Genomic DNA, 20,498 nt, shown 5'->3' with positions numbered 1-20,498 from the left:
GTGGAGTTGCTCATTTTGGATGGGAGAACAAAAGGTCAGAATATTAGTTAAATGGAGAAAGACTGTAGAAAGCTGAAACACAAAGGACTTGAGGGTACTTTTACTTGAAACACAGAAAGACAACACACATGTGGAACAGATAATCAGGAAGGCTAATGGAATATTGGCCTTCTTTTCAAGGGGGTTGGAGTATAAGAGTAGGGAAGTCTTACTGTAGCTGTACAAAGTATTGGCAAGGCCACATCTGGAGTACTTTGAGCCGTTTTGGTCCCCGTATTTAAGATTTTAATACTTTGGAGGCAGTTCAGAGAAGGTTCACTAGGATGATCCTCAGTATGGGGGGGGGGGAATTGTCTTATAAGCAGAGGCTTCATAGGTAGTGACTCTACTCACTGGAGTTCAGAAGAATGAGAGGTGATCTTATTAAAACAGTTTGGATTCTTCAGGGTAGATGCTGAGCAGATGTCTCCCCTAATGGGGATATCTAGGACTAGAAGGGATAGTCTCAGGAGAAAGGGCCACCAGTTTAAACTGAGATGTTAATGAATTTCTTCTCTCTGAGGCGAGGAATTCCAAAGACACACAACCCTCTGAGAGCGTGGGAATAAAGTCCTTGTGTATATTTACGGCTGAGATAGACTCCTTACCAGTAAGGTTTTGAAGGATTACAGAGAAAATACAAGAAAATTGACTTGAGAAATGTCAAATGGCCCTATTGAATGGGAGAGCAGGCTCAAGGAACTGAACAGCCTTCTATTTCTGTTTCATATGGTCTTATGATCTAAAACAACCCGAAAAAACCTCCTGCAATGTAACCTTTAGAGCCTGTTGTTTTCTGCTTTAATAAAATCTGACTGTGATTGCAAGGTCTAAAAATGGATACAATCTTGAGAGAAGTGCTCACAGCTAAAATCACAATTAATTTTATGATGTAGTAATTCATGGACAATTGCTATAATATTGCTATAAAAGAAAGAAAGAAAAAAAAAGACTGAGTGTTATATATATTCATTAATATCTTAATTTATTTTCATTATTCCTAAAAGATTAGCTAAACGAAATGTAATACCAAAAAAAAATCCAAATTACAATGCATTCATAGAAAATTGTTTCAAACATAAAACCCCTGTTAGAGTTTACAAACTATCCAATCCATCAGGCTTCAAAATGGGACATTTAAAAAAAAACTAAGTTCAGCATTTCCAAAAGAATGCACTATTGACATTTGCGAGCTCAGGTTGAAGAACTAAATCTCAATGCATTACTTTTTTTGTCGACTTCTTTGATAGAATGGTACAGGATTTTCTTCATTTAAATAAGGTCTTTACTATTCATTTTTTTGATACACATTTCCTTAAAAATGTATTAACTTGCAGGATAAGGTAATTATGTTGATTCATAGAGCTTTCCAGCGTGGAACTGGAACCTTATGGGCAAAGTGCTTCAATGGTTTACTGTTGTCTTTATCCTGTGAAAGACCTCAGCTTGTTCAGTTTGCCGAGTAAAGTGCTGTAATATGTCGAATGTGCTGCAGAGCAATGAAATTATAGTTTTAAAAGCCGATAAGCTGATTCAGAAATAAAGCTAATGCTTCCATCTCTCTCTCTCTCCTCTCTCTCCCTCTCTCCTTGCACAATGCAAATTTCCTTTGGGATCATTAGTGACAGAGCTCAAAACTTGTAATGTCAGACTTTTGACATTCTAATTCCCAAGTGAAGAAGTAATTAACCTTTTATGAAAAGAATAATCCTTTGCTGTATTAGCATAATGAGATTTGGTTCCTCACAGTTCACTTCTTTCAATATAGATGTAAAGATTACTTCAGACAATTACATTTCAAGAAGGAGCTGTAGTATTAATCCTTTTGCTTTGCAATATGGATGTCTAATATTTTGATCTCTTTTCAATTCATTACACTTTGAAAAATATTTTTTTCCCATAAAGACAAAAAGTTGAAGGATAAAATCACAGGGGTTCAAGTGTCAGCATGCCATTTGATAAATAGAATTGTGTAATGGGGCTAAATTTACAGGATATACTGCATTATGGTTTTGCTTGTGTTTCAGTATATAAAATAGACGTTACTGTTTGTGTGTACAGTATGTAAATTAGAACAGTTAGTTGGTATTTTGTGTAAATAATATTCCATACAGTTATCATAAAAACTACAGAACATAAATAGTTTATAGTAAATGAGCTATACCTAATTTAGATTGTACTGCATTCCCTTCTACTTTGACCCCATTTTAATAACTTGCTACTTCTTGGCGTAATGCTAGAAAGTTTTCCCAATTCTTTGTGCACTTTTGTTTTTTTCTCTCTAATGTTATCCACTAGTTTCCATTTCCTCTACCAAGTACATTTAATTCCTTCACAAATATTCTAATAAACTATCCCATGAACATGTTAGTTTGCACCTGCACAAAGCCAGTCCAGGCAGCCCATACACTTCTGCTTCTGCCAAAGTTAGACTCAGGACCCTAGCAATCTAAGACTCTACCCCCCCACCCCCTGCACTATCTTTTCAAGCATGCATGGATCTCTCCATCCTCCTATTTTTATGCTCACCTGCATGTGGCATCAGGGTCATCTATAAGCTTTGTGGTTCTGCTTGCTGTTCACTTTTCAAGCTGCCTAAAGCCTGGCAGCAGGGCATGACCCCTTTTTTGTCATTGGTCCTAATGTGGCCAATGACCACTGGCTGTTTACCCTCCTCTCTGCTCAATGTTCTGCAGCTGCTCAGTGGCCTCCTTGTCTCTGGCACTCCGGAGGCAATGAACCATCCTGGATTCATTTCTCTGCGGCTGCACAAATATCTGGCTATTCCCCTGTATGCAGAATCCCCTATCACTATTACTTACTGAATATTCTTCCTTCTCCTCCTGAGCCAGCTCAGTAGACTTGCCCTTTAGCAGCACTCTCAAGAGAAACCATCACTCTCACCAGAGTGGGATGCACTTGGGACACTCGTGCACTACCTGCCTTGTTGATCTTCACTGTCTGCTTGTTACTCAGTTCCTATTTGTCTGTTTCATCTTAAACTCTGGGATTTCAAAATCTAAAAGCCTGCTCTCCCATTCACATATGCATTGGAGAGAAACCACAAGCTGCTTAAGCTGTTCCTGCTGATGAGCATGTTTCCTGAACAAGTCATTGCTCAGGATGTGAGAAGTGTTTTGGACTTCTCAAGTGGAACAGGGTATGCACACCACGGGTCTGAGATGCCCTGCCTACCTTTTATTCATTTAGACTATTAACTGACTTAACACAATTCAACATACCACTGAATAAATAAAAATGGGCTATTTACTGATCGACTGTTTGTTCTGTGTTGATGTCACTTTTTCAAATAGAAAGTTAATGGAAATGTTTTACCTAACTTAGAATCGACATACAGTAGATGTTCATTTACTGAAAAATTCATAACTCTTTATGTTATTATCGCTTATTATTGATTTTAATTTTATCCTTTAGATTTATTCTTTATTCATTAAACACTAATTATAGAATATATTATCAAATTGGCTTCAAGCTTATGCTCATGAATTAAGCTACATTTTAAAATAGTTTTTTATTCATTTGTAAGGTATGGGTGTGGCTGATTGAGCCAGCACTGATTGCCTTTTCTCTAACTGCTCTTGAGAAAGTGATGGTGAGCTGCTTTCTTGAATTACTGCAGTTCTTGAGGTTTTGGTGCTCCCTCAGAACTGTTGGAGAAAGAGTTCCAGGATTTTTAAACAGAGACATTGAAGAAACAGCATTATGTTTCCAAGTCAGGATGGTGAGTAACTGGGAGAGGATCTTGCAAATGTTTGGATTCCTGTGTATCTGCTGCTGTTGTTCTTCTAGTTCGTAGAGATTGAGAGCTTTAATGGGTTACTTGAAACCATAGTTATTTGTATGGCTAGTCAGCTTCTAACCTAATTCTGGATCAGTGGTGCTGGAAGAGCACAGCAGTTCAGGCAGCATCCAACGAGCAGCGAAATCGACGTTTCGGGCAAAAGCCCTTCATCAGGAATATTCCTAATGAAGGGCTTTTGCCCGAAACATCGATTTCACTGCTCGTTGGACGCTGCCTGAACTGCTGTGCTCTTCCAGCACCACTGATCCAGAATCTGGTTTCCGGCATCTGCAGTCATAGTTTTTACCTAGCTTCTAACCTAAGCCTGCTTTGGGTTTGGTGCTCTCGGTCTGCTTCTAACTGGCACAATTTTACATCTCCACACTCACAACCTGGCACTATCCATCAGTTCTGCTCCCAGCCTTGCTCTCTTGGTCTCCTCCACTCTCTCCCCTGGCCCTGTCGGTCTCCTCCAGTTTCCCCTGGCCTTGTTGGTCTCCTCCACTCTCCCCTCGCCCTGTCAGTCTCCTCCACTCACCCATTGCCCTGTCGGTCTCCTCCACTCTCCCTGGGGCTCTCAAACTGCTGCACTCTCCTCTGGCACACAAACTGTTGAACTGCTCCAATCTTGGCATGGTGCTTTTCTGACCACTTTGCTCCCAGCTGTTCCCAATGTTGCCCATAAAATCCATTCAGTGCCTTTGACCTTTGCAGTATATAATTGGAGGAAATTTCTGTTCATCCAGTTCTGGATTTTTGGACAACCTGTTCGACAGTGAAGGAATCGAGAGCAGCAATATCAGCAGTGTTTTCTGATGATTTGGAGATGCCAATGTTGGACTGGGGTGTACAAAGTTACAGATTACACAACGCCAGGTTATGGTCCAACAGGTTTAATTGGAAGCAGTAGCTTTCGGAGCACTGCTCCTTCATTAGGTAGTGTTTTCTGATTACGGTGTTAAAAGGATGGATGGAATAACTGAAACAAATTATGAGAACTTGTGAAAAATAATATGAAGTGATGAATAAAAGACATATGCAAAAAAGAGCAGAGAAAGGAAATTGTGCTAGTTTAATTCAATAAGATGTGTTTGGTGAGGTTTGCTGCAAGAATATAAGGAAATTATTTTGAACTGGAAAGTTTGATATTGATGATTTTGAAAACCAAATCTCAACAAGACTGGAGAATTTATTATCTGCTTACCAAGGAGGTTAAGGCTAGTATGAGCTGAAACAAAGCTGAAACAATGTTGCAAGAAATATTAGTTACCTTGAGGAATAGGCATGTTTACAAAATCAGCAAAGGGTAATCTACAGTTTGATAAAAGGGGGAACATAGAACATGAGAATAAATTAGCCTGAACAGATTGTAAGAGCTTTTACATGTATATACAAAGGAGGAGAGTAGCTAAAGTAAGTATTACTCTATTAGAGGCAGGAACTGGAGAAATTACCATGGGGAAATGAGGAAATAGCAGAGGCAGTGAGCAAATATTGTATATTCATAATAGAAGATGACATTATACACATAAATAGAGATTAGCTTATGGTCTGATAGAATGATGAAGTTAAGGTAATTTTTGTCAGCAGCGAAGCAGTACTCAAGATACCAGAGTTGATTAAATCTGACATTCCTGATGAAGGGCTTATGCCCAAAAAATTGATTCTCCTGCTCCTCAGATGCTGCCTGACCTGCTGTGCTTTTCCAGTGTCACACTTTTCAACCCTGATCTCTAGCATCTGCAATCCTCACTTTCTCCTAAATCTGACAAATGCCTAGGATGTCAAGGTCTACAGCCTGGGTGTCTAAATGAGATTGATGGACAGAAAGTGGATGCATTAGTTATGATTTTCCAAAATTCCCTAGATTTTAGAACTGTCCAACTTGATTGGAAGTAATCAAATTTAACACTACGATTCAAGAAAGGAGTGAGATAGAAAACATGAAATTACAGTTCAGTTAGCCTGTCATCAGTCATCAGGAAATTACTGTAATTCTTTACTAGTCTTATCAGAATACATGGAAAATCATTGGTTGGACAATGTCAATATGATTTTATAAAAGCAAATTGCATTTCACAAATATATTAGGTTTGTTTGATGACATGATTGGAAGGGTAAACAAGGGCTTAGTGTGATGTGATTAATATATATATATATATATATATGTGTGTGTGTGTGTGTGTGTGTGTGTGTGTATATAGAGTATTAGTACATATAGTGTGTATGGATTTGCAAAAGAGCTCCAATGAAGTGCCACACACAAGGCAACGTAATGACTTACTGAATTGGAAATGATATATTCGAATCGATAGGGGATTAGTTAATGGACAGGAAGAAGAGAGAAGCGCTAAGCTAAACAGTTTCACATTAGTAGGCTCTAACTAATAGTACAAAAAGGAACTGGGACCTCAGCTCTTTGTAATCGATATTAATGACCCAGAAGAACACATATCATATCTTAATGTGTCTGTTTATGGATAATACAAAGTTGAATGGTAATGCAAGGTGAGGAAGAGACAGAGGCTTCACAAAGATAGAGACAGTTTAATGAATAGCCAACCAGGTAACAAATACAGTAGAGGCAAAGAAATGTAAAGTTATTCATGAGGTAGTATAAATAAAAAATAATATTTTTTTTTAAAAGCTGTAAAATGTGTAAATGTTTCGATTCAAAGGGACGTGAGAAGAAACGTAAAAGTTAACATGTTGTATAATAAGCAATTAGGAAGGCAAATAGCATATTGAAGTTTTTGCGGGGGATTGGGAAACAAAAATCAGTAAGTCTTGCTGTAATTGTACAGGGCTGTGGTGATATTACACCTGGACTACTGTGTAAAGTTTCTCTGTATTAAAGAAGGTTATGCTTGCAGCAATAGTTTGCTAGATTGGTTGCAGGAATGAAATGATGATCCTCTGATGAGGTGTTGAGTAATTAGGGGGCCTCTGCAGTCTGAGGTTTAGCAGGATGGGAGGTGATCTCTTTGCACAATCCTCAAGAGACTTGACATTAGAGAAACTGAAAGGTTGCTTTCCATTAGCTGGAAAATCTAGAACATGGTGGAACACAGTCTTGGGGCAAATCATTTCTTCGCTTAAAAGGTTGTGGATGTTCACCATTGAATACATTTAAGGGTAAGATAGACAATTTGTTGATCTCTCAGAGAGTTGAGGGATATGGGTAGGAGGCAGAAATGTAGAGTTAAGGCTAAAGATCAACCACGATCAAATTGAATATAGGAATAGGCTTGAATGGGTAAATGATCTACTCCTGCTCCTATTTCTTATGTTCTTATGATAGGGGATGGAATGGCATAATGCTGCTGTTGTTTTAGTAGCTGGAGTAGTTGTAGTATTTGACATTGTGAATCTGTGTCATAGTATCACTTTGCAGTTTAATTAGTAATGCAAGTTAATTGTTTTAATAATTTCCTCAGTGAGGGCAATATAACATAGGATTTTATTATTGTATAGGTAATTTGGAGCTCAGAACAAAAATTATTGTATATCTACATTTGCAGATATCATTTTTGGTGTTGGGGCTTATGTAGGCAAGCAGACAGTTAAATACAAAGATATCTAAGTTGGGAAGAAAGGCTGATGTTTTCTTATAAATAATATAATGCGACAGAGTAGATAGACTAAAATATCAAATACTGCAGAACACAACACACAAAACACAGTTGGTTTGGGTGCTTTGGTCAGTACTTCAGTGGAAATGATAGTGGAAAGTACAGCAACAACGTTAAAAGGTTTCCTCCTGATTACCATTGATGCCCATTTTGCTAAGGCTACTTGATCCACTGGATCAATTGTGGCCTTGATTTGAAGGGCAGTCGCTCTCACTTTATCTCTGCAGTTGACCTCTTTTGTGCATGTCTGAATGAAGGTTGTAATGAGGTCAGATGCTGAGTGACCCCTGGCAGGAGCCAAACTGAGGGCCAGTGAACTTGTTGTTGTTGAGCAGGTGCTTTTTGTTAGTACTGTTGATCGTATTTTCCATCCACTTTACTGATGATCAAGAGTAAACTGTTGGACAGTAATTGACTGGGTTGGATTTGTCTTGCTTTTTGTGTACAGGACATACCTTGGCAATTTTCCACGTTGTCAGGGAGATGCTGGCATTGTAGCTGTACTGAAACAGCTTGGTAATGGCACAGCAATTTCTGGAGATCATGTCTTCAGTATTATTTCTGGAATGTTATCAGGGCTTGTAGACTTTCTAGTATCCAGTACTTATAACCGTTTCTTGAAAACACATGGAGTGAATCGAATTGGTTAAAAACTGGCATCTGTGATACTGGGAACCTCTGAGATAGTCTAAGCTGAATCGTCAACTTGGCACTTTGCCGAAATTTTATTGCAAATGCTTCAGTCTTATGCATTGATGTGATCATTGAAGATGGGGATATTTGAGGAGCCTCCTCAAGTATATTTAACTGTTCTTTGCCATTCCTGACTGGTTCTAAGAGGATTGCAGAGAATAGATTTGATTCTTTAGTTGTGCAGTCACTTAACTGTGTCTATTACTTGCTGCTTGTGCTGTCTGACAAACAAATAGTCCTGTTTGTAGCTCCACAGGTCATCACCTCTTTTGAGATGTGCTTGATACTTTTCTGACACTCTTCATTGAACCAAGGTCGATCTCCTGGCTTGGTAGTGATGGAATTGATTGGGCAATATGCTGTGCTACGGGCTTATAGATTGTGTTGGAATACAAAAAAGCTGCTGCTGATGGATCCATATGGGTGCCCAGTCTTGACTTATTAGATTTGTTTGTAGTCTATCCCATTTAGCATGGGTATGTTTGCGCTGCATACTGGAGATGTTAAACAGGACTTTGTCTCCACAATGACTCTCCAATAGCTATTCTCTAACTGTGGCAGCCAGAAAATATCAGTTGGCAGCTCTCTCACTCATGTTTCATCTGATACTCATGGAGCATGCAGTCCATGTGGAGGGCTCCCAAGGCAACCCTCTTCCAATTTTATACCACTGTCTTACCACCTCTGCTCTGTCTGTCTTTTTTTTGGGAGAGGACATGTCCAGGGACATTGATGGTAATTCTATGGGATATTGTGTGTTTGGCATTATTTGGTGAGTATGACTATGTTGGACTTTTGCTTGACTAGCCTGTAGGTCAGCTCTCCCAATTAGCCCCCAGATGTTGCTAAGGAGGACTTTGTAGAGTCTGCAGGGCTGGTTTGTCCATTGTTGTTTCCCATGCCTCGGATTGCCACTAGGTGGTCCATTCAGTTTCATTCAACTGAAATGCTTGCTGCACCATTTCAGAGATTATTTAAGAATCAATCACTTTGCTGAGAGGTTGGGATCACACATGGAGCAGACCAGGTAAGGATGGCAGTTTTCCTTCCTTTAAGGAAATTAGTGAACCACATGGATTTTTATGACAATCGACATTGGTTTCATGGTCATCGTTAGACACTTAATTCCAGATTTTTATTGAATTTAAAATCTACCATTTGCTATTCTGAGTTTTGAACACAGATTCCCCTGACTATTACCTGGGTCTCTGGATTAGACTAAGTCTAATACATTGCAAGTCTTTCATTCTGTTCCTCAGAATTGCAGGAATATCTGGTTCCCCTGTTCTCCCATTTAGAACTGAGCACACCATTGAAAATCATTGCACCAAGACCCATGCCACTGTGAGGAAGATTGAGTGTATAGGGACTTTGGGAGTGGACATCTAACCAGCTATTTGGGCAAGAACAGCACTAATCATCATTAAGTTACTCAAAATAGTGGGCTTTTCATTTTGTTTTTAACCCAGTTTCTCCTTTCATCTGCTTAAGGGATTATTTCATGGATAGGTATATAGTAAATGGACCCCATCTACAGAACCATTGCTGTAAAGTTAGCCCTCTTCACCAACCCCCCAGTTTTAGCTTATTATTGTTTATTGATAAGGGTTTCCTCCTGCATTCTTTTGTACACATTTCTTCCTCTGAGAGTGATGACTGTTATATTGACAGATAAGCTAGCCATCCTGTGTGAACTGTAATCTGTTGTGGGCTTAGCATTGCTTCAGTTGTGACTAACTATCCCTATTTCCTGTATAGACAGAAAAATTTCCTGTGTTCATGTTTGTTTTGATAGGAACGGAATGGTGCTTCTGTTGAAACCAAGTAAGGTGGTGAGAAGTGAAAGAGCTGTAACATTTCTTTCTAACAATAAGTATAACCTTGCAGTATTTTCAATTTTAATTGATCTGGCCACATTTAGATTTACGAACAATTTTGTAGCCAAAGTCTTTTGGTTGGATGCACCTTATAAATTGTTGTATTGATGGAATAAACAGGATGTCTGGTTGGAAAACAGTTATGACCGATCTCCTCCCATTCAGCACTGCACTTTCCAAGTTCGTTTTGAAAGGCACAGGAAACATCTGCCATTTTCACAGTTGCAATACTTATATGAGTCCCAATGACATAAGTTGCATATCTGTGTAGTTTCCTGTAGTTTTCTTTGGAATGAAATTGAGTCAAAACTGGATTACATAAAAATCCTGTTGTGATTTGCATAATTTTGACATTCCACCTCATTGCAGTTCTACAAGAAGTTTGTATTAAATCATGCAATGCATAATTGTGGAAAAAATGAAAGACTTGGGTTTATCTCGTATCAATCATGACCTCAGGACTTCTCAATAGTACTTTACAGTTAATTGTGGCTTAGAAGTTCAATCGCTGTTTTGTAGGATGAAGCAACCAATTTGCACATAATATTCTAAAAATAGCAATGTGCTAATGAACAAAAACCTGTTTTGGATCTCATTGAGGAACAAATATTGTCTAGGACCTTGGGGAGAGTCCTCTATTGCTTTGAAAATGCAACATGGATCATTTTTATTCACCTAAGAGAATAGACAAGGCTTCAGACAATATCTTATATGAAATGTGATCTCTTTCCCTTAATACTGAAGTTGTACTAGCCAAGACTTTGGGTTGAAATCTTTGCTGTGGGACTTGAAACAACAGCATTCTGATTCAGTGGCTAGACATTTCTACAGTGATTATGTATTCAAGGTGTGGTAGCTGTGTATTTTATGGACAGCTCGAGGCTAATTGTTCTTTGACAGGTCTCTGGGGCAATTAGTGGTTCGATGCATTTTGTTTAGACATTATGTTATGAGCATAAATGGAGGTTTGGTCTCCTATGAGATTTATTTTTAATCAAAGTTACTTATTAATTGATTGATCTGTTAATGGGAATATTTAATATGTATTTAATAAGTTACTTACAGTCTTCTTAATTTAGTTAATTGTAATTATCTAACGGTTGGGAAGGTGGAGGTTATTGGAACCTTTTGGGCTGCCCATGTGGTGAGTTCCCCTCCTGAGTGAATACTATGAGTGGCTGGGAAGATACTTAAAACTAGTTGTTTACTTAGTGACCTCAATTGGTAATGGTGCAGGAAAGCCAGGCGTGGACTTTCCTGCCTCAAGTTTAATTTGGCTGTAAAAGTGGAAGGCAGCAGGAGCCCAGCTGCTACCATCCAATCTGATTGAGTGCACCAATTCAAAGGGAAGGGGACTAAAATTTCACTCATTGTGTTAAAAATGATGTTGCACAATTGGGGTTTGATTTACTGGTAATGAACAAAATTGTTGCTATCACCATCCGTTTTAACTTGGCTTTGAAGTGGTATGAATGTAAAAACATAAGAAAGAGGAGGAGGAGCCTACTTTGCCATTTTTATATTCAAGGCTGACCTTAGGCTCCATTTCCTTGCCTGCTCCCTTCATCCCTTGAAAGACCAAAACTTGTAGATCCCCAGCCCTTTTGAGAAGAGATTGCCAAAGATTCGCAACCCTTGGGTGGTAGCTTCTCCTCATCTCAGTTCTTAAATGATTGAGAGTCAAGTGCTGAGTATGAGATGGGCAGGCTGTCAAGTGGAGGTGGGGAGTTGATGGCTAAGAAACGATGGTTGAAAGTTCACAGACCTTCAGTCATGGGAAAGGGAAGTCATGAGGAACAGTGTTTGAAATAGCAGCAAAGCCAAGCACAGATTGGATGGAGGAAGCACTTTAGCACCTTCAGACCCAATGCATTCTCCTCCTCAATAATATTAATTGCTAAATCTGCAAGAGGTACAAGAATGACTAGGGTTTGGCATATGCTTATTAACTTGATGTTGGGTAGTTGAGTGATGACTGGGAGACTGGGTGAGTGGGTGACGGACTGAGTTTAGGTTTAGGCGGATGAGTGAGTGACTGTAGGGTGAGTGCAGGGGAGAGGATAGTTGACTGCATGAGACTGCACTTGATGCATGCCCACCTACCTACACTGGATACACACCCCACCAAAGTATAAAAAAAGAATATTTACAAAATAAGCTGTGAAAGGCAATCCACTTCTGACCCCATTTTTATGGGAACTCTCTTTGAGGTCATCTTGAAGTTCAACCCACCAGAGACAAACCAAGGTTGAGTAAACCCAACCCCTTCTCTTACCCCTTGTTTGTACCCTTTTCTCTTGTAATAAGAACTTATGGTCTACCTTTTTCTCTCCCATGTTCTGCTTTATATTTGAAAAGGTTTTATTATATCTGCTGGTTGACACTTTTCAGTAATCATTTTTGTTAATTACTCATTTAAATTATAATTACATAGCTTTGGATTTTTTTTCCCTGAAATTCATGATTATTGTTATGACAAACCAATTCTTTCTGAAATTTGCTCGCTGCCCACCCCTCTACCAAGTAAGAGAAAACTGAAATGTGCCCTCTCTAATAACCAGTTGGATTGAAAAGATTTGCTGAGGCATGTGGATTCTGAACCAGGAAATGTAAGTTTTTGACGATTGTAATGACGCTGTCATTTTAAAAATGTTGTTTTGTTCTGGGTTTCTTTTTTGAAGAGAGATTGTAAAGGCAGAGGTGCCGAACACACTATTGAAAACGGCTTAAGTAAATAACTTAGGATGCCTTTAGGTTTTTAAAAAATTGTGTAACAATGGAAGGGGAGTGGCCAGTTGTCATGGACCAGGCTTTCTAGTTTTTTTAGCTAAGCAGTCAGAGTTGCTGGGGTGAAAATGTGTTGCTGGTTAAAGCACAGCAGGTTAGGCAGCATCCAAGGAACAGGAAATTCGACGTTTCGGGCCAGAGCCCTTCATCAGGAATCCTGATTTGCTGGGGTCCCAGAAGGGTTGGGAGCTTCAGTAAATGATTCCTAGCTACTACCTTCTCTGAAACCTCTCTTGATATTGCTTCCTCCTGGACATTGAAGAACTACATATAAGAAACTGTCTGAATTTATCTTTTTGCCAAGGGGTGTGTTTTGGCACATTATTATATTGGAGCATTTAATTAGAAATAGGTACTGTATCTGTTAATCAGTTAAGTTTTCCGATTGTTAAGTTATTTAAAATTGCACTTTCTTTTGTTTGTATTTTAGCTACGGTATTTAAATTGTGTTTTGCTTGCTGTCGAGTAGTTTGACCAGTCACACCACATCTGGAATACACACTTCACATCCACCTTTAAATAAGCAAAGTTAGGATCTAGGCTACATTCTTAAAATATTTTGAGGGGATCTGGTCTGATCCATAACATTATTTAATTTAATGTCAGCTGGTGTACAGAAATGAAATAAAGATTGGATTGAGAGGGAGGGATGAAAAAGACGTAAAGTAAAAGTTATAGAAAACAACTTTCTGAATTTGAAGGAATGAGAAGCTGCACTTCTAGAAATTTATTTTCGGTGTCGAAAAGGTGGTTTGCCAAGAATGAAGATTTATTACGCTGAAATTGACGAGGTGGAACAATTTTTTGATGAGGTTGGTAGGTATCACTTTAAATGCAGCAACTTCACACCGTTCCCTGAGTTTCAATGCTAAGCCTTGTCAGTGAGTTGGTACTACGATTAAGCTTTGGCAGTAATGAGACAAATGATGAGTATCTTCCTTTCTTTCAAGTTTGACAGTTTGTGCGACTGCTGTAAATTATTATCTAATTTAGTCTTTAATAGTGACGTTGATAGTCTTGCCATTATTTTAACGGTAAAATATGAGCTGCTTTCTTGACTCTGTGAATTCCTCATCCTGTTTGTTTTCAACAGCCGAGACAATGACAGAGATGCCCAGTTAGGTAGAGTCTGTTACAGTAGCTCTGGCTAACAGCCAGGATTGCAGATGTTTGGAGGTTCAATAAAGTTTGAAAAACCGTAGCAGCGAAACCTAAAGGATCATGTGAAATTGCTGAGTCAACATGCAGCTGCATGATGCTCTACCAATAATTTACATTTTTAAGATACAGGAATGCATGTGATTTTGTAGATCCATAATTCAAAATCCATTTTATATGTGGCAGCATTGTAGTTCAAGCACCAAGATTGCACTCCAAGGCAAGGAGCTCGATTTTCTTTTGCTGTAAATGGGTCCAGGGCAGGCCTATTCCATAGACCCCAATGCCACAGGCATTTAGTCATTTAATGATTTATTGCCAAGGACTGCCAGCACCAATAAGGATTATTGCGTTTGCACTTTATTCTTTTATTGATAATTTTCTTGATCTACCTTCAGTTCAGATTACCAAATCTTAAATACACTGACCTTATAAACAAGGTGCTAGTGAAGTGATTCTTAACCACCTCACATTAGCAAAAAAACCCTTCTATGGTAAATAGATGTGAAAAAGTACTTTTTTACCTAAATCTTCCAGTGTTTTTATGCTGCAGTTAATACCTGTATGTGGAAGAATGAGTGAATCGAGTGACAAAAATGAAAACAAATGATTACCCGAACCTAGATCTCTCACTTCCACTCGTCTCATCATGTAAAATCTCCAGGGTTCCTTCTGGAGGGGTACAGGTGTCATACATAAGTGACTCTCCACCTTTTCCCTTATGCAAAAATCATAAGGGCCATCAACTAGAAGCATTTTGAGAATATTATCAGCTCCCTTAAAATCCCTTCATCTTGCAAGGTACAAATGAGGTGTGTGAGCTGAGTGATTAGAAAACCTGACAATAGAATGTAGCATTTAGTGAAACCATTACTATTCTTAGCCAAAATGTAGGTATTCAACTTTGCTCTAGACCAGACTTGTAGGCAATTTTAAAATTTATTTATGCCACAATAAAATCTGCAACGACTTAAAACCTTTCCTCTCTGTACTTCCTGAAGTTATTTAATTGCTGTTATGTTTTAACTCTGCATTTGAAATGCTTTTCTGTATTTTAATTGATGTGAACTGAATGAAAAGATAAGTGACCCAACTATCCATTTGGGACCCAATGCACTTTTTTCTGTGCTTTTTTGGATTGGTAATTCGACTTTGAATTAAAAATGAAATTAAATGTTTGCTTAGGAATCTAGAATGGTAATTGGCAGTGATGAGATGCCCAACTAGTAAATGTGAGAAGAATGTGTGGGGCTGTATATTATAAAACACCGCTACCAATAAGAAAAGTGTTAGAAACGTTTGCTAGTCCCAGTCACATTTTCCATGGCTAGCACCATTGGCGTTGGTTGATGTCACAAGCAATGCAAGTAAGTTTTTACAATGATTGTTTTTGTTTTGGTTCTGTGCCTCGCAATGAGAGGTTGAGCATTGCCAACATTGTCTCTAGTTAGGCTTGGTGTTATCCTTATTGCCATCGGAACTAGATCCAGATGTTCCATGTTGTCAGGATGGAGGGAAGCTCATTTAGTTTGTGTACAATCTGGGACAATTTTTCCCAATCATCTTTGTTATTAGTAATTCAAACAGAGAGACTTGTCATGTAAATACATTGCCAAGAGAGCAGGTCAGAAGCTGGGTATAGTGTGACAAGTAAATCACCACCTCACTCCCCAAAGCCTGTCCATCAGGCACACATCAGGAGTGTGATGACAGACTCCCCATTTGCCGGGATGGGTGCAATTCCAAGAAACACTCAAGAAGCTTGACCACCCAGGACAAAGCAGCTCATTTGATTGGCATCCCACCCACAAATATTCACTTTATATCCTTGAAACACCACTAAGTGCCGCACCACCAGTGAATCACTTAAAGTGTGGACATCTTCATGAAAATAAACAATACAGTTACTTTACACATAGTGAGGAAAATGATAATTAATTTATTTTTAGTTATGTTGATTTGAAGATAAACATTGATAATCCTCCACTGGTTGTGTTATTTGATTGGATACTTGACAACTTGACATCCATTTTGCAATGAGCCAGAGTTTCTTCTGGGTGGATGTTGGATAATCTGATGCACTAACCCTCAGCCTTTGTCACCAAATCTGTATTCTTGCCACTGATTGTGTCCCTCTCTCCTACCAATGTCTTCATTTCCTGCCTGTCACCATCTCAGTAGGAACCCAACTGCAAACTCTGCAATGAGCTGAGCCTCCAATATTGTATGCTATTAATTACAGAGACTCCCTATATACATGCAAAAATTTGGAAACATGAACTAACTAATTAAAGAACAGCTTATTTTCCACAGACCTTTGAATAGACGTCTCATATAATAAAGTTAATCCACTTTCGACTGAAACCTTCATCAATGTTTTTGTCACCTCCATACTTGACTATTTCAATTGTCAGTCTGTTGAAATCTTGGAACTCACTATCCAACAGCATTTTGAGAACAACTTTAACATACAGTAGTTCCTGAAGTAGTTGCTGCCCCTCAATATAAATGCAGTGCAACTAGGGGTGAGTGACAATTGCTTGCCTTAACCCATAAGCTATTTCCAAAGAGCGTATTAAAAAAAAAGCTACCCTTGCAAACTTCCATCCATAGACTTCAGTTCATCCTAAATTCTGATATCTATATTCTACTGTTGCATATGCCTTTGTGTTAATGATCTATTTTTATCTGATTGCGTCCCATTGAAATTCTTTGGGACAATTTTCTACCTGAAATGATCGACAAGTATAAGTTATTGTTAATGAATGACACAGTGGAACTCCCTGCTCAGCTTTGATTTAATGTGTTGGTATCTGCATGAGTAAACAGTCAAGATCTCATTTTCTGATGTTCTAAAAGACAACATGGCTAGTGATAAATGTTGGCCCAAATTATGTGCTCAAATCCTGTAGTGGGTGAGTTTATGAAGATTTATGTATCTGGATAACCATACTGATTCTGACATTTATTACAGTTAATCTGTAAGTTGAACAATGTCATTCTTTTTCCCGTAATAAAATGATGATATTGGAAGTGAAACTTGTTATTGTGATATTATTCTTCCCATTTAAGATCCTAACTGCTTACGGGCAGATTTATGTGGAAAGAATAATTCATTAATGATGGTCTTGTATTCAGTGTGACATAAACTCCACACAAAAGTCATCCAAGGCTGGAATCAAACCTGAATCCCTGGCACTGTGAGGCAGCATTGCTAACCTTTGAGCGAATGTGCCACCCAGTGTAGAGTGAATATGTCTGCCTTATTCACTTCACATGATTCAAGGTCTAATTTTCAAAACAAGCTGGTGCATTACTGGATACATATAAACCAACAGCCCTACTCCGTCACTAACCTATTTAGTATCCACTTGCTTAGTGTCACTTTCTGACTTAAAATACAAACAGCCCTCGCATTCACTGTCTGTGGAAGGTCTACATGCAGGTTTTCAAGTTTTGGGCTTTTTAAATTAATATTTTACTTTCTTTGGTGACAAAGAGGGAATTTAAACCGTCATGATTTGAAGCATCTGATGATAAGAAGTTTGAGGAAATACTGTGAAGATGCAAGACAAACTAGAAAAATCATAAAGTTTCCAAGATTTGAAGAAAATCAAAAGTAGAGGGGAAACAGAAACTAAGAATCTTCAGGGAGAAGATTTAGCTGGTCGGCTCCGAAAGGACATGGCTGCGAGACTGGGCCTGTGGCAGTTGGTCAGGGAGCTAACAAGCGGGAAACACATACTTGACTTTATCCTCACCAATCTGCATGGTACAGATGCAGTGGTCAATAAGAATATTGGTAAGCATGACCACCTCATAGTCTTTATGAAATTGAAGTGGCAGCTTCACATTGAAAATGCCTTACATTGTGTTGTATGGCACTATCATCATTCTGAATAGAATAGATTTTGAATCAGTTGAACAACTCATGACTGGACATCCATGAGACTCCATGAGCCTTCAACAATACTGATCCACCAGACAAACTGAAACAACTTGGCTAAAGGTGCTATTTCTTGAGTGTCTCTTAAACATTCAGTCAAGATGATTCCAACAAACACCAGCCATGGAACCAAGACACTTTTTACGTTGTTTCATTATATCTTATATAGATCAGGTGTTAGCAACAAAAACTTTTATTTATACACAGTAGTACCCCTAACACTAAGATGTTTCAAGGAACTTCACTGACATCTTAGCAAAGAATTTGACACTAAGCCATACAAGGAGGTTTAGGGCAGTTTGGTCAAGTAGGTTATTTAGAATGTCTTAATGGAGACAATGGAGCATGGCATAGAGACAAATCCCTGGGTCAGAGCTTTGGCAGCTGAGGACATAACTGCCAATGTTTGAGTGATTAAACTTGCATCTGTTGTAGAGACCTGAAATGTAGGTGCATGTAGAGTTGGAAGGCTCGGGGAGATCATAATGATCCATGGAGGGATTTTGAAAACAAAGTTGAGAGTTTTAAAATAGTTTAGAGTTCTTTCATTCATATTTTGATACTCATAACCATCAAAAATCCATTACTATAATTTCAGTTGAATTTACAGAGGGTCCCTGCTTTAAATTGTCTCAGTTTTTATTTTAGCATGTTTTGTTTTAACTTTCTCTTTGAATATAGTTATTTCACCATTGCTTCAAATTATCACCCGTTTTGCAATTCATTACCATTTTCGTATGTGCATGCCATTGCATACCTGCTGCCTTTATTATGTTACTGTACATTGTAGCCATTACAGTGATTTTCATCTGGTTAGTGCCTTTGCACAGAGGTAATTTCAATCTTCTAAAATCATGCCCGGAACCAAATATCTGAGGAAAGACCTGTAAAATATCCTGAAAGAGGTTTTGTTTTTGCATGCACAAAGCTTCGGTTGATAACCTTTATGATAAAAGTTTGGAGTTTCTGGAGTGCCTGCTGTTGATATGCAGAAGTTGTTGAAGTCGTCAGTGTGTTTGATACTGTACACATGCAGTAAAATTTTTCCCTTTTATTTCAGGGCTAGTTTGGGGGAAAAATACCTTCGTTAGGCAGACTTATGTGCCAGTAACTGTATTTCTGTAATCAGTGATTTATTTTACTTTGCAGATTATTTGAATTAGGAATGCTCAGTGCTGAACATGTATGGTACAATATTTCAATTTGTACCTTGTTTTTTTCCCTCCAGTAAGCAATGTACACAGGAAACCTGACTCTGGTTTTAATTCCTGTGGGAAACCGTGCTTCACTTAGTTGTGATTTTCAGGAAAGCAACTACCAGTTTGAGTGAGGACTTTTAAAAATGTGGGCTTTACTGGTTAGTACAGCATTTATTGCTCCTCTCTAATTGCCCAGAAGGTAGTTAAGAATCAACAACCTTGCTCTGGATCTGTAGTTCACATGTAGACCAGATCAGATAAGAATGGCAGGTTAAGTTCCCGAGAGGACATTGCTGAACATTAGCCTGGGGTTCTGGATTATCAATCCAGTGACATTAATACAATGTTAGTACCTCCCTAGGATTTACTGTGTTTCATGTTTTGCTAATACAGGTACTAGTGGTTTCCAGTGTGTAGAGCTCAAAGAATCCCTGTGAGAAAATGTACCAGATTTACCAGCCATTGGCATGTCTCTGGTCTTGGTAATCAATTTCAGTGAAACTGTTGATCTGGAATAGTCTCCCTTTGGGATTAGTAAGATTCTATGGTTCTGACATCTTCAGCTTGGACTACATGTTGACACAAGGACTACATGTTGTACTATCAAGCTAATAGAGTGGACAATACCAGTATAAAAATAGTTAACCTGACCTTAATTTCAGTACGAAAAGAGAACTCTCAATTGCATTAGGAAAGTGTTTGAATTTTTCACTCCAGCCATCCTTGTGGTCTCTCTGAATGATAATGCAAGTATAATACTTGTTAACACAACATAGGGCCATTTTAATGTGTGATTTATGCCTCTTAAAACAGGATTGGGACAAACCTGTACTTTTTCATTTGGATTAAATTTAGACATTGGAGAGCAGAGATTTTCATCTTGTTCATTTAGATTTGGATTCAATCATATCTCTCACAAGTGAGCAGAGTGAGGATTATTGAGGTTTTTCAAGAAGGGAGTTTTGTCTTATGCATACTAATAGTTAAAGGTTGTGTACTTAGTGGTAAATATCTAAAAAAATGATTTTAATGAAAAGTTTGTAAACTATTTACATTGTAATAACCTTTTTGTATTGTGGAAAAAGTTGATAAACACTGGCTCAGGTACATTAACTAGAGAGATATTTACTTGCTTTACTTGGTTTTGAAGAATAAAGTTCTTCAAACATTTGTGATTGCGTGAATTGTATAACTTTAATTTGTTGGCACTTGAAATCTGTTGTATAGTTCATTGTTGAGAATCTGTATCGTGCCAATAAAAGAAAACTCACAACATCGTTGACTTTGCCATCTATACTTAGAAAACGTGTGGTTGTGTCAGTACACAAGAAAAGGCTACAGTTGACTTTGGAATTCCTTCACTTG

At 38.3% G+C, this 20,498-nt stretch overlaps 1 protein-coding gene across 1 annotated transcript in view; it reads left to right on the top strand.

Moving 5' to 3' along the window:
* Window positions 1–20,498, top strand: part of hecw2a (HECT, C2 and WW domain containing E3 ubiquitin protein ligase 2a) — a 339,242-nt gene that overhangs the window by 95,514 nt on the left and 223,230 nt on the right. The window lies entirely within an intron of this gene.

Source organism: Hemiscyllium ocellatum, chromosome 7 (assembly GCF_020745735.1).
Source record: "Hemiscyllium ocellatum isolate sHemOce1 chromosome 7, sHemOce1.pat.X.cur, whole genome shotgun sequence".
NCBI lineage: Eukaryota > Metazoa > Chordata > Chondrichthyes > Orectolobiformes > Hemiscylliidae > Hemiscyllium > Hemiscyllium ocellatum.
Note: the sequence above shows the minus strand (reverse complement) of the source record. Positions and strands in the feature narration are given on the sequence as shown.